Source organism: Salvelinus alpinus, chromosome 11 (genome assembly GCF_045679555.1).
Source record: "Salvelinus alpinus chromosome 11, SLU_Salpinus.1, whole genome shotgun sequence".
In the NCBI taxonomy this organism is placed as follows: Eukaryota; Metazoa; Chordata; class Actinopteri; order Salmoniformes; family Salmonidae; genus Salvelinus; species Salvelinus alpinus.
Genome location: NC_092096.1, coordinates 16,692,736 through 16,713,713, shown reverse-complemented (window position 1 = coordinate 16,713,713; position 20,978 = coordinate 16,692,736). Strand labels below are relative to the sequence as shown.

Sequence of the window (20,978 nt, the reverse complement as noted above, 5' to 3'; positions counted from 1 at the left end):
TAATTACAATTTAGCAGATTAACACTGGAGTGATAAATCATCAGATGATCATGTGCAAGAAGAGATACTGGTGTGCAAAAGAGCAGAAAAGTAAATAAATAAAAGCAGTATGGGGGGTGAGGTAGGTAAATTGGGTGGGTAGTTTACAGATGGACTATGTACAGCTGCAGCGATCGGTTAGCTGCTCGGATAGCAGATTTTTAAAGTTGTTGAGGGAGATAAAAGTCTCCAACTTCAGAGATTTTTGCAATTCGTTCCAGTCGCAGGCAGCAGAGAACTGGAAGGAAAGGCGTCCCAATGAGGTTTTGGCTTTAGGGATGATCAGTGAGATACACCTGCTGGAGCGCGTGCTGCGGGTGGGTGTAGCCATCGTGACCAGTGAACTGAGATAAGGCGGCACTTTACCTAGCATAGCCTTGTAGATGACCTGGAGCCAGTGGGTCTGATGACGAACATGTAGCGAGGGCCAGCCGACTAGGGCATACAGGTCGCAGTGGTGGGTCGTATAAGGTGCTTTAGTAACAAAACGGATGGCACTGTGATAAACTGCATCCAGTTTGCTGAGTAGAGTATTGGAAGCTATTTTGTAGATGACATCGCCGAAGTCGAGGATCGGTAGGATAGTCAGTTTTACTAGGGTAAGTTTGGCGGCGTGAGTGAAGGAGGCTTTGTTGCGGAATAGAAAGCCGATTCTTGCTTTGATTTTGGATTGGAGATCAATAAAGTCCATACAACAACTGTGTCTTGGTCAAATGTTCTGCTATGTGCTTAGACACGTGATACTGAATAAAGGTGCTTATTAATGATAAGTAACACGGTCGGGGAGTAAATGATGACATCAGTTACATGTAATCTGATTACAACAGAAACTGTAACTGTAATCACTTATGTTACCAGCAAAAACATTGTAATCGGATTACAGATACTTTTGGAAAAACGAGATGATTACTTCTTGGATTACTTTTTTTTTAAAGGATGTTTTGCAAAAAAAATACATTATGACAGCTTCCTGTTTTCTCAATGACATTCAGTTTAAGCATTGAAAAAAGGAGCAAGTTTAAAGGTCCAATGCAGCTGTTTTTATCTCAATATCAAATAATTTCTAACTAACAATTAAGTGCCTTATTGTGATTTCAATTAAAATAGTCAAAAATAAACAAAAAATAACTTCTTGGCAAATAACAATTTCTATTGGTCTGAGTTGGGAAGGGAAAACTGAAAACTAGCTGTTATTGGCAGAGAGGTTTGGAACGCTCTTTCTTATTGATCGATTAATTAATTTACCACCTGGTGATTTCACCAGACAGGCCTAAACTCCATCCCACCAAAAACAGGCTGAAATTTCAGGCTGAAAAAACAGCTCTTATATTAAAAGGAGTATAATCATCATTTTCACCATTCCACAGTATTATTCCAACCTCATAGTGTGGAAATATACACTGAGTGGACAAAACATTAGGAATACCTGCTCTTTCCATGACATAGACTGACCAGGTGAAAGCTATGATCCCTTATTGATGTCACCTGTTAAATCCACTTCAATCAGTGTAGATGAAGGGGAAGAGACGGGTTAAATAAGTAGTTTTAAGCCTTGAGACAATTGAGACATGGATTGTATGTGCCATTCAGAGGGTGATAGTGCCTTTGAACGGGGTATGGTAGTAAACGCCAGGCGCACCGGTTTGAGTGTGTCAAGAACTGCAATGCTGCTGGGTTTTTCACGCTCAACAGTTTCCCGTGTGTATCAAGAATGGTCCACCACCCAAAGGACATCCAGCCAACTTGACACAACTGTAGGAATCAATGGAGTCAACATGGACCAGCATCCCTGTGGAACGCTTTCCACACACCTGGAACACTTTCGGCAAAAGGGGGTGCAACTCAATATTAGGAAGGTATTCCTAATGTTTTGTACACTCGGTGTATATAAAACACAGGAACATCACATTTTTGACTGAATGGGCCTTTAAGTTTATTCCACCTGAGCAAGTCTGACCACAAGTCAGAGACCACTGTGATGACACACCAACTGATGACCACCAATCAGAGACCACTGTGATGACACACCAACTGATTACCACAAGTCAGACACCACTGTGATGACACACCAACTGATGACCATCAATCAGAGACCACTGTGATGACACACCAACTGATGACCACCAATCAGACACCACTGTGATGACACACCAACTGATGACCACCAATCAGACACCACTGTGATGACACACCAACTGATGACCACCAATCAGAGACCACTGTGATGACACACCAACTGATGACCACCAATCAGACACCATTGTGATGACAAATGCGATTGATGGATCCTTTTAGTGTTCTTCTAATCAAAATGTAACTGAAAGTAATCAGATTACGTTACTGAGTTTGGGTAATTAGGACAGGTAATTAGTAACTGTACTGTAACAGATTACATTGGACAGGTAATTAGTAACTGTACTGTAACAGATTACATTGGACAGGTAATTAGTAACTGTACCGTAACAGATTACATTGGACAAGTAATTAGTAACTGTACTGTAACAGATTACATTGGACAGGTAATTAGTAACTGTACCGTAACATATTACATTGGACAGGTAATTAGTAACTGTACTGTAACAGATTACATTGGACAGGTAATTAGTAACTGTACTGTAACAGATTACATTGGACAGGTAATTAGTAACTGTACTGTAACAGATTACATTGGACAGGTAATTAGTAACTGTACTGTAACAGATTACATTGGACAGGTAATTAGTAACTGTACTGTAACAGATTACATTGGACAGGTAATTAGTAACTGTACTGTAACAGAACCTGGACTAATAAATCATTACATTTCATGATCAAGGCTTTGGTCTATGGCCACTCAGGTGACCAAACCAGACACATTCCTTGGGCCACATCTGGGTGGGTGACAACTGGTGTGTGTGTGTGTGTGTGTGTGTGTGTGTGTGTGTGTGTGTGTGTGTGTGTGTGTGTGTGTGTGTACACTACACCACCTTGGCGCCAGGGGACTGGACTGGACTGGGACGCTATGGGAGGTCGTCAACACTGACAGCTGGAATTATCAGAACAGTGGATTACAATGAACACATTGCTGTACAGGCCTACACACACCACATGTGCATACTTAGACATACACAAAAGTAAATTGTAGGCAACAAAATACATAATACTGTGTATAGCTCTCAAAGTACATGAGACACAATATCATGGGCACACTACACATGGCTAGCCTTACATTAACACGCTTGTTGTAGTTTCCAAACAGTGTCGGAGCTTCAGAGGCTTTGACAACACACTGTTATCAGGATCTGTGATTAGGTTAGGAAGTGTTTACCAAAGTGCGCCCTCTCCTGTTTGAAATACCTGGCAACGAATCAAAGAGCTGCATGAGTAAGGGTCTAGAATAGAGTGTGTGCTATTGTGAAAGTCTCTCTGCTACAGAGGAAAGCCCGTTCATTTCTCTAGTGACCTCAAGCATAGCGCTCTCCCGCCTGCGTCTGATGTTGAAAGACTCGTGCACGTACGGCGGTGGAGTGGAGGGAGGCCATTCTCGTGAACGCGCATCCCGATCCTTACGTCACTGAAGCGCCCTGGCTCGGGGATCTACTGGTAGTGCTGGCAATAGAGGAGAAAAAAATCAACTGCTCCGAAAAGAGGCATTTTCTATCGGTTGTAACGGTTCCTCACCGGATAACGGTTCTATCTGACGCCGGATACGGATAATTCACATAACTGGACTAACCGGATTTATGAGAAGAAGGTAGGTGACATTTTAAAAGTGAATTTCTAGATTGAAGCCCACTTCTGACTGGGCTGAGAAGTGGACAGTCTAATTGCCGTGAGTGTGTGTGTGTGTGTGTGTGTGTCTCTCAGGAAAGAGCAGTCATGTACACGTGTTGAGTGTGTGTGGTGTTATATGGTAGTTTTGACAGCATGTCTGTTGTAATTAACTATAATTATACGCAGCTTTACTTAGTTGTCATCTCGAGTTGTTGGGCTCCTCTGTAGCGCGAGATAGAAGGAGGGAAAATATATTTAGCAGTTGAGGAAAAGAGGTGTCTGGTTTCACTGGGGTTTTACACAATGTAGGTATGCAATGTATTCTACCATTCACTGTATTCCTGTGTTCCCTCAGAGGAATAGGCAGTCTTATAGCCGACTAAAGCGGTTATGAATCAGTGCATTGCGTTTTCGGCGGTGTAGTGAGAGGCTTCTTCTAGACTGCTGTTGAGGGTTCATTTTGACTGTCTTGCTCTAAAGGTTTAAGTCTTTGACTTGTCAGTCTTACGAAAGAGCTGTCAACTGGCAGCGTGGCCAACACAGCAAGTCGACACCCGCTCTACAGAGTAGCCAACAACCTATTCCAGCAAGTTGCAAATTGTTACATTGTTGCTACGCTGTGTGGATAAAACATTTATCGCCAGGCCTATTCGGCAACATTGTAGCCAGACGTTATTGTTTAAAACACAAAAGCTATAGAAAGATTTACGACAGCTCCGATTAGATAGACTCATTATTTTATCTACGACACGTTTTCCTACGGGAATTACTTCTTTATAGGGAATTACCTCCAAAGTGTAACGTTGCCGCCCGTTGAAATGGCATTTCCCCAACTCCTCCCATAAACACTGGAGTCGAACAACCCTGGCGCGGCTCACTTCCAGAATACCCAATCTGGACTAAACATTAGACCTTCTGAAGTGTTTGTAAACGCCCTGTGTAATGGACTGTAGCCTATTCCAACGCACCCGTGATTGACTTGGACGTAAATGTGAGAGGTATGCGATACGGATTGAGGCGGTATTTGTAGGCTATTCCCGGTATCCACTAGGCTACTCGTATCCTCCAGACAGAGCGGGCAACAGGTTGCTTCATGGCTGGGGCTAACGTTGTCATCGACCCCTTGTTATTCACGCGTCACTGCATGTAACCTAGGTTTACCTCAAATAGCCTAATAACTACTCAGTAATAATGCGGCTCCCTAAGTAGATTAGTTTGACAGAATAATAACATTGTATTTTTTATCAGTTACTATTCTTTGAACGGTAGTATTTTTCATCAGGCTACAGTGGGCCTAGTTTGTAACGGCAGTAGGCACCGTCTGTATTTTTCATGATGTTGCTAATTACCGGAGAAGTTACCTTAAGATCATACACCTTTTTTTTGTGTTTAGTTTATTAGCTCGTGCTGCAGCTCCACTTCCTGAGGTCTGTTTAATGTTGTACATGTCATACATTACACAATGCTGTGTGTCCTGGCCTTTTGACTGATCATTGATTAGTCAGTTGACTGATAATTGATTATGTCTGTCAGTCTGCCTGTAAGTCTGCCTGTCTGCCTATCAGTCTGCCTGTCTGTCTGCCTGTCAGTCTGCCTGTCTGTCTGCCTATCAGTCTGCCTGTCTGTCTGCCTATCAGTCTGCCTGTCTGTCTGCCTGTCTGTCTGCCTGTGTGTATGCTAGATAATTAAGGAGTGAGTGAATGAGGGAATGAATGTTATGTTGTTCAGTACTACCTCCACTGTGAGGGGGCCAACAGTCTGTCTCAGTGTCAGAGCCCACCTGCTATAGAGGAGATAAGACCCTAATAACATGTCACCCTACCCCAGTCCATATTCAAGGCCTTATGTCAGGCTGCTCCACTGTAAGACCCTTATGTCAGGCTGCTCCACTGTAAGGCCTTATGCCAGGCTGCTCCACTGTAAGGCCCTTATGTCAGTCTGCTCCACTGTAAGGCCTTATGCCAGGCTGCTCCACTGTAAGGCCCTTATGTCAGGCTGCTCCACTGTAAGACCCTTATGTCAGGCTGCTCCACTGTAAGGCCTTATGCCAGGCTGCTCCACTGTAAGGCATTATGTCAGGCTGCTCCACTGTAAGACCCTTATGTCAGGCTGCTCCACTGTAAGGCCTTATGCCAGGCTGCTCCACTGTAAGGCCCTTATGTCAGTCTGCTCCACTGTAAGGCCTTATGCCAGGCTGCTCCACTGTAAGGCCCTTATGTCAGGCTGCTCCACTGTAAGACCCTTATGTCAGGCTGCTCCACTGTAAGGCCTTATGCCAGGCTGCTCCACTGTAAGGCCCTTATGCCAGGCTGCTCCACTGTAAGGCCTTATGCCAGGCTGCTCCACTGTAAGGCCTTATGTCAGGCTGCTCCACTGTAAGGCCTTATGCCAGGCTGCTCCACTGTAAGGCCCTTATGCCAGGCTGCTCCACTGTAAGGCCCTTATGCCAGGCTGCTCCACTGTAAGGCCTTATGCCAGGCTGCTCCACTGTAAGGCCCTTATGCCAGGCTGCTCCACTGTAAGGCCTTATGCCAGGCTGCTCCACTGTAAGGCCTTATGCCAGGCTGCTCCACTGTAAGGCCTTATGCCAGGCTGCTCCACTGTAAGGCCTTATGCCAGGCTGCTCCACTGTAAGGCCTTATGCCAGGCTGCTCCACTGTAAGGCATTATGTCAGGCTGCTCCACTGTAAGGCCCTTATGCCAGGCTGCTCCACTGTAAGGCCTTATGCCAGGCTGCTCCACTGTAAGGCCTTATGCCAGGCTGCTCCACTGTAAGGCCTTATGCCAGGCTGCTCCACTGTAAGGCCTTATGCCAGGCTGCTCCACTGTAAGGCATTATGTCAGGCTGCTCCACTGTAAGGCCCTTATGCCAGGCTGCTCCACTGTAAGGTCCTTATGCCAGGCTGCTCCACTGTAAGGCCCTTATGTCAGTCTGCTCCACTGTAAGGCCTTATGCCAGGCTGCTCCACTGTAAGGCCTTATGCCAGGCTGAACCACTGTAAGGCCTTATGCCAGGCTGCTCCACTGTAAGGCCCTTATGCCAGGCTGCTCCACTGTAAGGCCCTTTTGCCAGGCTGCTCCACTGTAAGGCCCTTATGCCAGGCTGCTCCACTGTAAGGCCTTATGTCAGTCTGCTCCACTGTAAGGCCTTATGCCAGGCTGCTCCAATGTAAGGCCCTTATGTCAGGCTGCTCCACTGTAAGACCCTTATGTCAGGCTGCTCCACTGTAAGGCCTTATGCCAGGCTGCTCCACTGTAAGGCATTATGTCAGGCTGCTCCACTGTAAGACCCTTATGTCAGGCTGCTCCACTGTAAGGCCTTATGCCAGGCTGCTCCACTGTAAGGCCCTTATGTCAGTCTGCTCCACTGTAAGGCTTTATGCCAGGCTGCTCCAATGTAAGGCCCTTATGTCAGGCTGCTCCACTGTAAGACCCTTATGTCAGGCTGCTCCACTGTAAGGCCTTATGCCAGGCTGCTCCACTGTAAGGCCCTTATGTCAGTCTGCTCCACTGTAAGGCCTTATGCCAGGCTGCTCCACTGTAAGGCCTTATGCCAGGCTGCTCCACTGTAAGGCCTTATGCCAGGCTGCTCCACTGTAAGGCCTTATGCCAGGCTGCTCCACTGTAAGGCCTTATGCCAGGCTGCTCCACTGTAAGGCCTTATGCCAGGCTGCTCCACTGTAAGGCCCTTATGCCAGGCTGCTCCACTGTAAGGCCTTATGCCAGGCTGCTCCACTGTAAGGCCTTATGCCAGGCTGCTCCACTGTAAGGCCTTATGCCAGGCTGCTCCACTGTAAGGCCTTATGCCAGGCTGCTCCACTGTAAGGCCTTATGCCAGGCTGCTCCACTGTAAGGCCTTATGCCAGGCTGCTCCACTGTAAGGCCTTATGCCAGGCTGCTCCACTGTAAGGCATTATGTCAGGCTGCTCCACTGTAAGGCCCTTATGCCAGGCTGCTCCACTGTAAGGCCTTATGCCAGGCTGCTCCACTGTAAGGCCTTATGCCAGGCTGCTCCACTGTAAGGCCTTATGCCAGGCTGCTCCACTGTAAGGCCTTATGCCAGGCTGCTCCACTGTAAGGCATTATGTCAGGCTGCTCCACTGTAAGGCCCTTATGCCAGGCTGCTCCACTGTAAGGTCCTTATGCCAGGCTGCTCCACTGTAAGGCCCTTATGTCAGTCTGCTCCACTGTAAGGCCTTATGCCAGGCTGCTCCACTGTAAGGCCTTATGCCAGGCTGAACCACTGTAAGGCCTTATGCCAGGCTGCTCCACTGTAAGGCCCTTATGCCAGGCTGCTCCACTGTAAGGCCCTTTTGCCAGGCTGCTCCACTGTAAGGCCCTTATGCCAGGCTGCTCCACTGTAAGGCCTTATGCCAGGCTGCTCCACTGTAAGGCCTTATGCCAGGCTGCTCCACTGTAAGGCCCTTATGCCAGGCTGCTCCACTGTAAGGCCCTTTTGCCAGGCTGCTCCACTGTAAGGCCCTTATGCCAGGCTGCTCCACTGTAAGGCCTTATGTCAGTCTGCTCCACTGTAAGGCCTTATGCCAGGCTGCTCCAATGTAAGGCCCTTATGTCAGGCTGCTCCACTGTAAGACCCTTATGTCAGGCTGCTCCACTGTAAGGCCTTATGCCAGGCTGCTCCACTGTAAGGCATTATGTCAGGCTGCTCCACTGTAAGACCCTTATGTCAGGCTGCTCCACTGTAAGGCCTTATGCCAGGCTGCTCCACTGTAAGGCCCTTATGTCAGTCTGCTCCACTGTAAGGCTTTATGCCAGGCTGCTCCAATGTAAGGCCCTTATGTCAGGCTGCTCCACTGTAAGACCCTTATGTCAGGCTGCTCCACTGTAAGGCCTTATGCCAGGCTGCTCCACTGTAAGGCCCTTATGTCAGTCTGCTCCACTGTAAGGCCTTATGCCAGGCTGCTCCACTGTAAGGCCTTATGCCAGGCTGCTCCACTGTAAGGCCTTATGCCAGGCTGCTCCACTGTAAGGCCTTATGCCAGGCTGCTCCACTGTAAGGCCTTATGCCAGGCTGCTCCACTGTAAGGCCTTATGCCAGGCTGCTCCACTGTAAGGCCCTTATGCCAGGCTGCTCCACTGTAAGGCCTTATGCCAGGCTGCTCCACTGTAAGGCCCTTATGCCAGGCTGCTCCACTGTAAGGCCTTATGCCAGGCTGCTCCACTGTAAGGCCTTATGCCAGGCTGCTCCACTGTAAGGCCTTATGCCAGGCTGCTCCACTGTAAGGCCTTATGCCAGGCTGCTCCACTGTAAGGCCTTATGCCAGGCTGCTCCACTGTAAGGCCTTATGCCAGGCTGCTCCACTGTAAGGCCCTTATGCCAGGCTGCTCCACTGTAAGGCCTTATGCCAGGCTGCTCCACTGTAAGGCATTATGTCAGGCTGCTCCACTGTAAGGCCCTTATGCCAGGCTGCTCCACTGTAAGGTCCTTATGCCAGGCTGCTCCACTGTAAGGCCCTTATGTCAGTCTGCTCCACTGTAAGGCCTTATGCCAGGCTGCTCCACTGTAAGGCCTTATGCCAGGCTGAACCACTGTAAGGCCTTATGCCAGGCTGAACCACTGTAAGGCCTTATGCCAGGCTGCTCCACTGTAAGGCCCTTATGCCAGGCTGCTCCACTGTAAGGCCCTTATGCCAGGCTGCTCCACTGTAAGGCCCTTATGCCAGGCTGCTCCACTGTAAGGCCTTATGCCAGGCTGCTCCACTGTAAGGCCTTATGCCAGGCTGCTCCACTGTAAGGCCTTATGTCAGCGTCGTCCAGGTTAGGGGAGGGTTTTGCCGGGGTAGGCAATCATTTGGCCGGGGTAGGCCATCATTGTAAATAAGAATTTGTTCTTTGACTTGCCTAGTTAAATAAAGGTTAAATAAAATGATTTGAATGGTGTAGAATGAAAGAGGATGACATTGGCATACTATTGACATACTATAGATAACATACTGTACATTTTTTGTTTAATGGAAATTTAGTGAACTAGTCACGACAACCCCCTCTAGCTGTTGATTAATAGTTTTCACCTCCCCTCTGACCCCTATCCCAGTACCTGGTGGACACCTGGTTTCACCTCCCCTCTGACCCCTATCCCAGTACCTGGTGGACACCTGGTTTCACCTCCCCTCTGACCCCTATCCCAGTACCTGGTGGACACCTGGTTTCACCTCCCCTCTTACCCCTATCCCAGTACCTGGTGGACACCTGGTTTCACCTCCCCTCTGACCCCTATCCCAGTACCTGGTGGACACCTGGTATCACCTCCCCTCTGACCCCTATCCCAGTACCTGGTGGACACCTGGTTTCACCTCCCCTCTGACCCCTATCCCAGTACCTGGTGGACACCTGGTTTCACCTCCCCTCTGACCCCTATCCCAGTACCTGGTGGACACCTGGTTTCATCTCCCCTCTGACCCCTATCCCAGTACCTGGTGGACACCTGGTTTCACCTCCCCTCTGACCCCTATCCCAGTACCTGGTGGACACCTGGTTTCACCTCCCCTCTGACCCCTATCCCAGTACCTGGTGGACACCTGGTGTCACCTCCCCTCTGACCCCTATCCCAGTACCTGGTGGACACCTGGTTTCACCTCCCCTCTGACCCCTATCCCAGTACCTGGTGGACACCTGGTTTCACCTCCCCTCTGACCCCTATCCCAGTACCTGGTGGACACCTGGTTTCACCTCCCCTCTTATCCCAGTACCTGGTGGACACCTGGTTTATAGTTTTCACCTCCCCTCTGGCCCCTATCCCAGTACCTGGTGGACACCTGGTTTCACCTCCCCTCTGACCCCTATTCCAGTACCAGGTGGACACCTGGTTTCACCTCCCCTCTGACCCCTATCCCAGTACCTGGTGGACACCTGGTTTCACCTCCCCTCTGACCCCTATTCCAGTACCAGGTGGACACCTGGTTTCACCTCCCCTCTGACCCCTATCCCAGTACCTGGTGGACACCTGGTTTCACCTCCCCTCTGACCCCTATCCCAGTACCTGGTGGACACCTGGTTTATAGTTTTCACCTCCCCTCTGACCCCTATCCCAGTACCTGGTGGACACCTGGTTTCACCTCCCCTCTGGCCCCTATCCCAGTACCTGGTGGACACCTGGTTTCACCTCCCCTCTTACCCCTATCCCAGTACCTGGTGGACACCTGGTTTCACCTCCCCTCTGACCCCTATCCCAGTACCTGGTGGACACCTGGTTTATAGTTTTCACCTCCCCTCTGACCCCTATCCCAGTACCTGGTGGACACCTGGTTTCACCTCCCCTCTGGCCCCTATCCCAGTACCTGGTGGACACCTGGTTTCACCTCCCCTCTGACCCCTATCCCAGTACCTGGTGGACACCTGGTTTCAACTCCCCTCTGACCCCTATCCCAGTACCTGGTGGACACCTGGTTTCACCTCCCCTCTTACCCCTATCCCAGTACCTGGTGGACACCTGGTTTCACCTCCCCTCTTCTCCCTATCCCAGTACCTGGTGGACACCTGGTTTCACCTCCCCTCTGACCCCTATCCCAGTACCTGGTGGACACCTGGTTTATAGTTTTCACCTCCCCTCTGGCCCCTATCCCAGTACCTGGTGGACACCTGGTTTATAGTTTTCACCTCCCCTCTGACCCCTATCCCAGTACCTGGTGGACACCTGGTGTCACCTCCCCTCTGACCCCTATCCCAGTACCTGGTGGACACCTGGTTTCACCTCCCCTCTGACCCCTATCCCAGTACCTGGTGGACACCTGGTTTCACCTCCCCTCTGACCCCTATCCCAGTACCTGGTGGACACCTGGTTTCACCTCCCCTCTGACCCCTATCCCAGTACCTGGTGGACACCTGGTTTCACCTCCCCTCTGACCCCTATCCCAGTACCTGGTGGACACCTGGTTTCACCTCCCCTCTGACCCCTATCCCAGTACCTGGTGGACACCTGGTTTCACCTCCCCTCTGACCCCTATCCCAGTACCTGGTGGACACCTGGTTTCACCTCCCCTCTGACCCCTATCCCAGTACCTGGTGGACACCTGGTTTCACCTCCCCTCTGACCCCTATCCCAGTACCTGGTGGACACCTGGTTTCACCTCCCCTCTGACCCCTATCCCAGTACCTGGTGGACACCTGGTTTCACCTCCCCTCTGACCCCTATCCCAGTACCTGGTGGACACCTGGTTTCACCTCCCCTCTGACCCCTATCCCAGTACCTGGTGGACACCTGGTGTCACCTCCCCTCTGACCCCTATCCCAGTACCTGGTGGACACCTGGTTTCACCTCCCCTCTGACCCCTATCCCAGTACCTGGTGGACACCTGGTTTCACCTCCCCTCTGACCCCTATCCCAGTACCTGGTGGACACCTGGTTTCACCTCCCCTCGACCCCTATCCCAGTACCTGGTGGACACCTGGTTTCACCTCCCCTCTGACCCCTATCCCAGTACCTGGTGGACACCTGGTTTCACCTCCCCTCTGACCCCTATCCCAGTACCTGGTGGACACCTGGTTTCACCTCCCCTCTGACCCCTATCCCAGTACCTGGTGGACACCTGGTTTCACCTCCCCTCTGACCCCTATCCCAGTACCTGGTGGACACCTGGTTTCACCTCCCCTCTGACCCCTATCCCAGTACCTGGTGGACACCTGGTTTCACCTCCCCTCTGACCCCTATCCCAGTACCTGGTGGACACCTGGTTTCACCTCCCCTCTGACCCCTATCCCAGTACCTGGTGGACACCTGGTTTCACCTCCCCTCTGACCCCTATCCCAGTACCTGGTGGACACCTGGTTTCACCTCCCCTCTGACCCCTATCCCAGTACCTGGTGGACACCTGGTTTCACCTCCCCTCTGACCCCTATCCCAGTACCTGGTGGACACCTGGTTTCACCTCCCCTCTGACCCCTATCCCAGTACCTGGTGGACACCTGGTTTCACCTCCCCTCTGACCCCTATCCCAGTACCTGGTGGACACCTGGTTTCACCTCCCCTCTGACCCCTATCCCAGTACCTGGTGGACACCTGGTTGGAGCCTGACTTTATAACTGTACATCACGGAGAAGATCAAAGCCTGTCTAACTCCCTCTCTCTAACCCAGGAGGAGAGTAAAAGTGACAGAGAGAGAGAGGCCCCATGTACAAATTACTGCCTGAGTTGTTTGTTGAGTCCAATATGTGCAAGTCAAGACCTGTCATCTCTCACTTCGGTAACTTCAAGTTTACTCAAAATAAGCGCTTGTGGTGTGTGTGTGTGTGTGTGTGTGTGTGTGTGTGTGTGTGTGTGTGTGTGTGTGTGTGTGTGTGTGTGTGTGTGTGTGTGTGTGTGTGTGTGTGTGTGTGTGTGTGTGTGTGTGTGTGTGTGTGTGTGTGTGTGTGTGTGTGTTATCATGTATCAACTTGCTAGTGGCTTTCTGAGATAAAGAGTCTAATGGATAAGGATAATGCTGAATGAGAGTGAGATAAATTATATTCATGTTTGTATAGGAAGGATAATGCTGTACTGCATATGAAGGACAATGCTGTATTGTACAAGAAGGATAATGCTGTACTGTAGAGGAATGATAATGCTGTATTGTAGAGGAAGGATAACGTTGTATTGTAGAGGAAGGATAATGTTGTACCGTAGAGGAATGATAATGATGTATTGTAGAGGAATGATAATGCTGTACTGTAGACGATGGATAATGCTGTATTGTAGCAGAAGGATAATGCTGTATTGTAGGCCTTGTACACAGTAATAACACTATGTTTCCCCTAGAATCCAAAAAGTTGGGGTTAGCACTTCAGAATGTATTTAAGAATGTTCCTGTTATGCTGCTACGGATAGCATGTATCTGCTACGGATAGCATGCACAGTACTATAGCTGTTCCTGTTATGCTGCTACGGATAGCATGTATCTGCTACGGATAGCATGCACAGTACTATAGCTGTTCCTGTTGTGTTGCTACGGATAGCATGTACAGTACTGTAGCTGTTCCTGTTGTGATGCTACGGATAGCATGTACAGTACTATAGCTGTTCCTGTTATGATGCTACGGATAGCATGTACAGTACTATAGCTGTTCCTGTTGTGATGCTAAGGATAGCATGTACAGTACTATAGCTGTTCCTGTTATGATGCTAAGGATAGCATGTACAGTACTATAGCTGTTCCTGTTATGATGCTACGGATAGCATGTACAGTACTATAGCTGTTCCTGTTGTGATGCTACGGATAGCATGTACAGTACTGTAGCTGTTCCTGTTGTGATGCTACGGATAGCATGTACAGTACTATAGCTGTTCCTGTTATGATGCTACGGATAGCATGTACAGTACTATAGCTGTTCCTGTTATGATGCTACGGATAGCATGTACAGTACTGTAGCTATCGGCTAGGTAGGCTATGTGGTTGTCGAGGCGACAGGGAGTGATATACACCTGTCCTGCACCAGGAGCTTCATCAACACAATGACTTCCTGCCTCTTCATTGTCTCTCTCTCTCAATTCAAATGGCTTTATCAGCATGGGAAACTAATGTTTACATTGCCAAAGCAAATGAAATAGACAAGAAACCAAAACTCTCCCTTTCTCTCCCTTTCTCTCCCTTTCTTTCCCTTCCCCTCTCCCTTTCTCTCCCTTCCCCTTTCTCTCCCTTCCCCTCTCCCTTTCTCTCCCTTCCCCTCTCCCTTCCCCTCTCTCTCCCTTCCCCTCTCTCTCCCTCTCCCTTTCCCTTCCCCTCTCTCTCCCTTCCCCTCTCTCTCCCTTCCCCTCTCTCTCCCTCTCCCTCTCCCTTCCCCTCTCTCTCCCTTCCCCTCTCTCTCCTTGGAGACTTTAACATTTCACTTTATTTATGTGTGGAACAAATTGTGTTGACTTACACATGACCAACTGTAGTTAGTGTGTAATGTTGTTGCTTTGAATATGCCCTCAGTCAGTCACTAGGTCAGGTCTGTCTTACACAATTACAGGATATTTCCCTCTGCAGCTAATGGAGGAATTAAAGTGAGCTGGTCTCAGGGACTGGTCTGAGATCAGTGGTGGCAGGTAGAGGATCTCAAGATCTGACTTGAGAGAGAGAGGGATGAAGGGAGGGAAAGAGAGAGAGAGAGTCTGACAGAGAGAGAGAGACAGAAAGAGAGAGAGATAGGCGGACAGAGAGAGGAAAGAGAGAGGGGGGTCAGCGAGAGAGAGGGGGGACAGAGAGAGAGGGGGGTCAGAGAGAGAGGGGGGGGGGGGAGACAGCGAGAGAGGAAAGAGAGATAGGGGGACAGACAGAGAGGGGGGGACAGCGAGAGAGAGGGGGAGACAGAAAGAGAGAGCTGGATAGTTCTGAGATCAGAGCTAACAGGTAGCTAGAGGTGGATTTGAAGGCGTGAGTTGATTTCTATAAATACACTGTCTGACAGACCAGGGAGGAGGATTCACAACCCTTGACTTGACCAGGGAGGAGTATTGACTTTTTCCACATTTTGTTGTATTTCAACCTGAATTTAAAATGTATTATTTGTCACTGACTTACCCACCATGTCAAAGTGGAATTGTGTTTTTAGAAATGTGCAAAAATTAATTACAAATAAAACGCTGAAATGTCTTGAGTCAATAAGTATTCAAGACAGCCATTTTCAAGTCTTGGCATAGATTTCCAAGCCGATTGAACTTGTATCTGCAGTGGGCTAAATCAGGGTCACACAGAGGGATTCTTGGTCGTCTTAAACAAAACTACTTTGAAACAAAGTTGGTTATGGGCTTAAAAAAAGAAGACACCTGTACCATGTCAGATATACTGTTGAAATGTATTACATTTTGAGTTTGCTTCCCAATATTACACTTTATATACAGTGGGGAGAACAAGTATTTGATACACTGCCGATTTTGCAGGTTTTCCTACTTACAAAGCATGTAGAGGTCTGTCATTTTTATCATAGGTACACTTCAACTGTGAGAGACGGAATCTAAAACAAAAATCCAGAAAATCACATTGTATGATTTTTAAGTAATTAATTAGCATTTTATTGCATGACATAAGTATTTGATCACCTACCAACCAGTAAGAATTCCGGCTCTCACAGACCTGTTAGTTTTTCTTTAAGAAGCCCTCCTGTTCTCCACTCATTACCTGTATTAACTGCACCTGTTTGAACTCGTTACCTGTATAAAAGACACCTGTCCACACACTCAATCAAACAGACTCCAACCTCTCCACAATGGCCAAGACCAGAGAGCTGTGTAAGGACATCAGGGATAAATTGTAGACCTGTACAAGGCTGGGATGGGCTACAGGACAATAGGCAAGCAGCTTGGTGAGAAGGCAACAACTGTTGGCACAATTATTAGAAAATGGAAGAAGTTCAAGATGACGGTCAAGCCACCCTCGGTCTGGGGCTCCATGCAAGATCTCACCTCGTGGGGCATCAATGATCATGAGGAATGTGAGGGATCAGCCCAGAACTACACGGCAGGACCTGGTCAATGACCTGAAGAGAGCTGGGACCACAGTCTCAAAGAAAACCATTAGTAACACACTACGCCGTCATGGATTAAAATCCTGCAGCGCACGCAAGGTCCCCCTGCTCAAGCCAGCGCATGTCCAGGCCCGTCTGAAGTTTGCCAATGACCATCTGGATGATCCAGAGGAGGAATGGGAGAAGGTCATGTGGTCTGATGAGACAAAAATAGAGCTTTTTGCTCTAAACTCCACTCGCCGTGTTTGGAGGAATAGAAGGATGAGTACAACCCCAAGAACACCATCCCAACCGTGAAGCATGGAGGTGGAAACATCATTCTTTGGGGATGCTTTTCTGCAAAGGGGACAGGACGACTGCACCGTATTGAGGGGAGGATGGATGGGGCCATGTATCGCGAGATCTTGACCAAAAACCTCCTTCCCTCAGTAAGAGCATTGAAGATGGGTCGTGGCTGGGTCTTCCAGCATGACAACGACCCGAAACACACAGCCAGGGCAACTAAGGAGTGGCTCCGTAAGAAGCATCTCAAGGTCCTGGAGTGGCCTAGCCAGTCTCCAGACCTGAACCCAATAGAAAATCTTTGGAGGGAGCCGAAAGTCCGTATTGCCCAGCGACAGCCCCGAAACCTGAAGGATCTGGAGAAGGTCTGTATGGAGGAGTGGGCCAAAATCCCTGCTGCAGTGTGTGCAAACCTGGTCAAGAACTACAGGAAACGTATGATCTCTGTAATTGCAAACTAAGGTTTCTGTACCAAATATTCAGTTCTGCTTTTCTGATGTATCAAATACTTATGTCATGCAATAAAATGCAAATTAATTACTTAAAAATCATACAATGTGATTTTCTGGATTTTTGTTTTAGATTCCTTCTCTCACAGTTGAAGTGTACCTATGATAAAAATTACAGACCTCTACATGCTTTGTAAGTAGGAAAACCTGCAAAATCGTCAGTGTATCAAATACTTGTTCTCCCCACTGTACATCACAGAACACTGAAATATAACAAAACTGACAACACCGAATTTTCATTGTAAAAAATCAACAACATCTTTATTAATGATGAAATGATGAAACATATTAATAACATTCCACCCATGAGACCAAAGAGGGTGCTGCTGGTCATTGACTGCAGGAAAGGGCGAAGTCAAAACTTTAACTAGGCCACTCAGGAACATTCACTGTCGTCTTGGTGAGCAGTGTGTTTTAGGTTATTTTCCTGCTGAAAGGTGAATTTGTCTCCCAGTGTCTGTTGGAAGACTGAACCAGTTTTTCCTCTAGGATTTTTCTTCTGCTTAGCTCTATTCCATTTATTTTTTATCCTGAAAAACTCCCCAACCTTTAATGATGAGCATACTCATAACATGATGCTGCCACCACCATGCTTGAAAATATGGAGTGTGGTACTCAGTGATATGTTTGGGGCAAATGAAATACAACACATCACTTTGTAATCAGGACAAAAAATGAATTTCTTTGCCAAATTTTCCTTCTTTTCACTCTATCATTTATGTTAGTATTGTGGAGTAACTACAATGTTGTTGATCCATGCCCAGTTATCTCCTATCATAGCCATTAAACTGTAACTGTTTTAAAATCACCATTAGCCTCATAATAAATAAATATCCCTTTCCTTCCTCTCCACCAACAGAGTTAGGAAGGACACCTGTATCTTTGTATTGATTGGGTGTATTGATGCACCATCCAAAGTGTAACTGTCACGTCTGCTCCCCCCCCTCCGGCGCTTGAGGGCGCCAGGCTGCCCTGCATCACGCACTCCTGCCATCTATTACGAACACCTGCCTTCCCTCGTCACGCGCATCAGCGATATCGGACTCACCTGGCATCACTCATCACCTGTTTATTACCTCCTCTATATTTGTCAGTTCCCCAGCTCTGTTCCCTGCTGCTGCCTCCACAATCACCCAACCTCAACCCAATTGAGATTGTTTGGGATGAGTTGGACTGCAGAGTGAAGGAAAAGCAGCCAACAAGTGCTCAGCATATGTGGGAATTCCTTCAAGACTGTTGGAAAAGCATTCCAGGTGAAGCTGGTTGAGAGAATGCAAAGCTGTCATCAAGGCAAAGGGTGGCTACTTTGAAGAATCTAAAATATATTTTATTTGTTTAACACTTTTTTTGTTAATACATGATTCCATATGTGTTATTTCATAGTTTTGATGTCTTCACTATTATTCTACAATGTAGAAAATAGTAAAAATAAAGAAAAACCCTTGAATGAGTAGGTGTGTCCAAACTTTTGACTGGTACTGTATATCCTGATGCCTAGTCACCTTACCCCTATACATATCTACCTCCATCACTCCAGTATCCCTGTCACCTTACCCCTATACATATCTACCTCCATCACTCCAGTATCCCTGTCACCTTACCCCTATACATATCTACCTCCATCACTCCAGTATCCCTGTCACCTTACCCCTATACATATCTACCTCCATCACTCCAGTATCCCTGTCACCTTACCCCTATACATATCTACCTCCATCACTCCAGTATCCCTGTCACCTTACCCCTATACATATCTACCTCCATCACTCCAGTATCCCTGGCACCTTACCCCTATACATATCTACCTCCATCACTCCAGTATCCCTGTCACCTTACCCCTATACATATCTACCTCCATCACTCCAGTATCCCTGTCACCTTACCCCTATACATATCTACCTCCATCACTCCAGTATCCCTGTCACCTTACCCCTATACATATCTACCTCCATCACTCCAGTATCCCTGTCACCTTACCCCTATACATATCTACCTCCATCACTCCAGTATCTCTGTAAATATGGTACTGGAACTGACCCTGTATATAGTCTGCTGACTTACTTCATCGTGTTCTTCGTATCTCTTGTGTGTTCCTGTTCTACTTCTTGTTATTTCTAGTAACACATTGATGACTGTGTTGTTATTGATGACTGTGTTGTTATTGATGACTGTGTTGTTATTGATGACTGTGTTGTTATTGATGACTGTGTTGTTATTGATCACTGTGTTGTTATTGATGACTGTGTTGTTATTGATGACTGTGTTGTTATTGATGACTGTGTTGTTATTGATGACTGTGTTGTTATTGATGACTGTGTTGTTATTGATCACTGTGTTGTTATTGATCACTGTGTTGTTATTGATCACTGTGTTGTTATTGATGACTGTGTTGTTATTGATGACTGTGTTGTTATTGATGACTGTGTTGTTATTGATGACTGTGTTGTTATTGATGACTGTGTTGTTATTGATGACTGTGTTGTTATTGATGACTGCGTTGTTATTGATGACTGCGTTGTTATTGATGACTGCGTTGTTATTGATGACTGTGTTGTTATTGATGACTGTGTTGTTATTGATGACTGTGTTGTTATTGATGACTGTGTTGTTATTGATGACTGTGTTGTTATTGATGACTGTGTTGTTATTGGTCACTGTGTTGTTATTGATGACTGTGTTGTTATTGATGACTGCGTTGTTATTGATGACTGTGTTGTTATTGATGACTGTGTTGTTATTGATGACTGTGTTGTTATTGATGACTGTGTTGTTATTGATGACTGCGTTGTTATTGATGACTGTGTTGTTATTGATCACTGTGTTGTTATTGATCACTGTGTTGTTATTGATCACTGCGTTGTTATTGATGACTGCGTTGTAATTGATGACTGCGTTGTAATTGATGACTGTGTTGTTATTGATCACTGCGTTGTTATTGATGACTGCGTTGTTATTGATGACTGTTGTTATTGATGACTGTGTTGTTATTGATGACTGTGTTGTTATTGATGACTGTGTTGTTATTGATGACTGTGTTGTTATTGATCACTGCGTTGTTATTGATCACTGCGTTGTTATTGATCACTGCGTTGTTATTGATCACTGCGTTGTTATTGATCACTGCGTTGTTATTGATGACTGTGTTGTTATTGATGACTGTGTTGTTATTGATGACTGTGTTGTTATTGATGACTGTGTTGTTATTGATGACTGTGTTGTTATTGATGACTGCGTTGTTATTGATGACTGCGTTGTTATTGATGACTGTGTTGTTATTGATGACTGTGTTGTTATTGATGACTGTGTTGTTATTGATGACTGTGTTGTTATTGGTCACTGTGTTGTTATTGATGACTGTGTTGTTATTGATGACTGCGTTGTTATTGATGACTGCGTTGTTATTGATCACTGTGTTGTTATTGATCACTGTGTTGTTATTGATCACTGCGTTGTTATTGATGACTGTGTTGTTATTGATGACTGTGTTGTTATTGATGACTGTGTTGTTGGGTTTAGAGCTTCCAAGACTGGTGCATGTGATAATACAACCACAAACTAATAGACTCAAGACATTTCAGATTTTAAATGTTTATTCATTTGTAATAAAATAATAAATAATCCACTTTGACATGATGGGGTATTGTGTGTAGATCTGTGGCACAACATGTCAAGTCAAGGGGTTTGAATGCTTTCTGAAGGCGCTGTATTAAATCAGAAACGACTGTATATCAGAGTTATTTGTAACTGCTTGGAGAGGAAGCAATATTCATCTTGAAATTCATGCTCTGAAATACACAAGCCTTCTTTGTTGTTTTTGAACATTATTAACAAAGATCTATGATCTCTTTAAACTGTTTATATCTCATGAGTTGACTAGAACCCACGTGAACGTTTAATTCAGCCCTGAGCTTTATCTAGAGCCGACATCACCCTGACATTTTGTATGTGGTTTGCCCT

General features: G+C 47.0%; 1 protein-coding gene across 5 annotated transcripts in view; it reads left to right on the top strand.

Annotated features, from left to right (window-relative positions):
- Nucleotides 1–3,608: 3,608 nt before the first annotated feature.
- LOC139533638 (ELKS/Rab6-interacting/CAST family member 1-like) overlaps nt 3,609–20,978 on the top strand; it is a 619,530-nt gene continuing 602,160 nt past the window's right edge. For all 5 annotated transcript variants that reach the window (XM_071331836.1, XM_071331835.1, XM_071331834.1 and 2 more), the window contains exon 1: nt 3,609–3,772. The gene's annotated coding sequence lies outside the window, so the exon portion shown is untranslated. The remainder of the gene's footprint in view (nt 3,773–20,978) is intronic.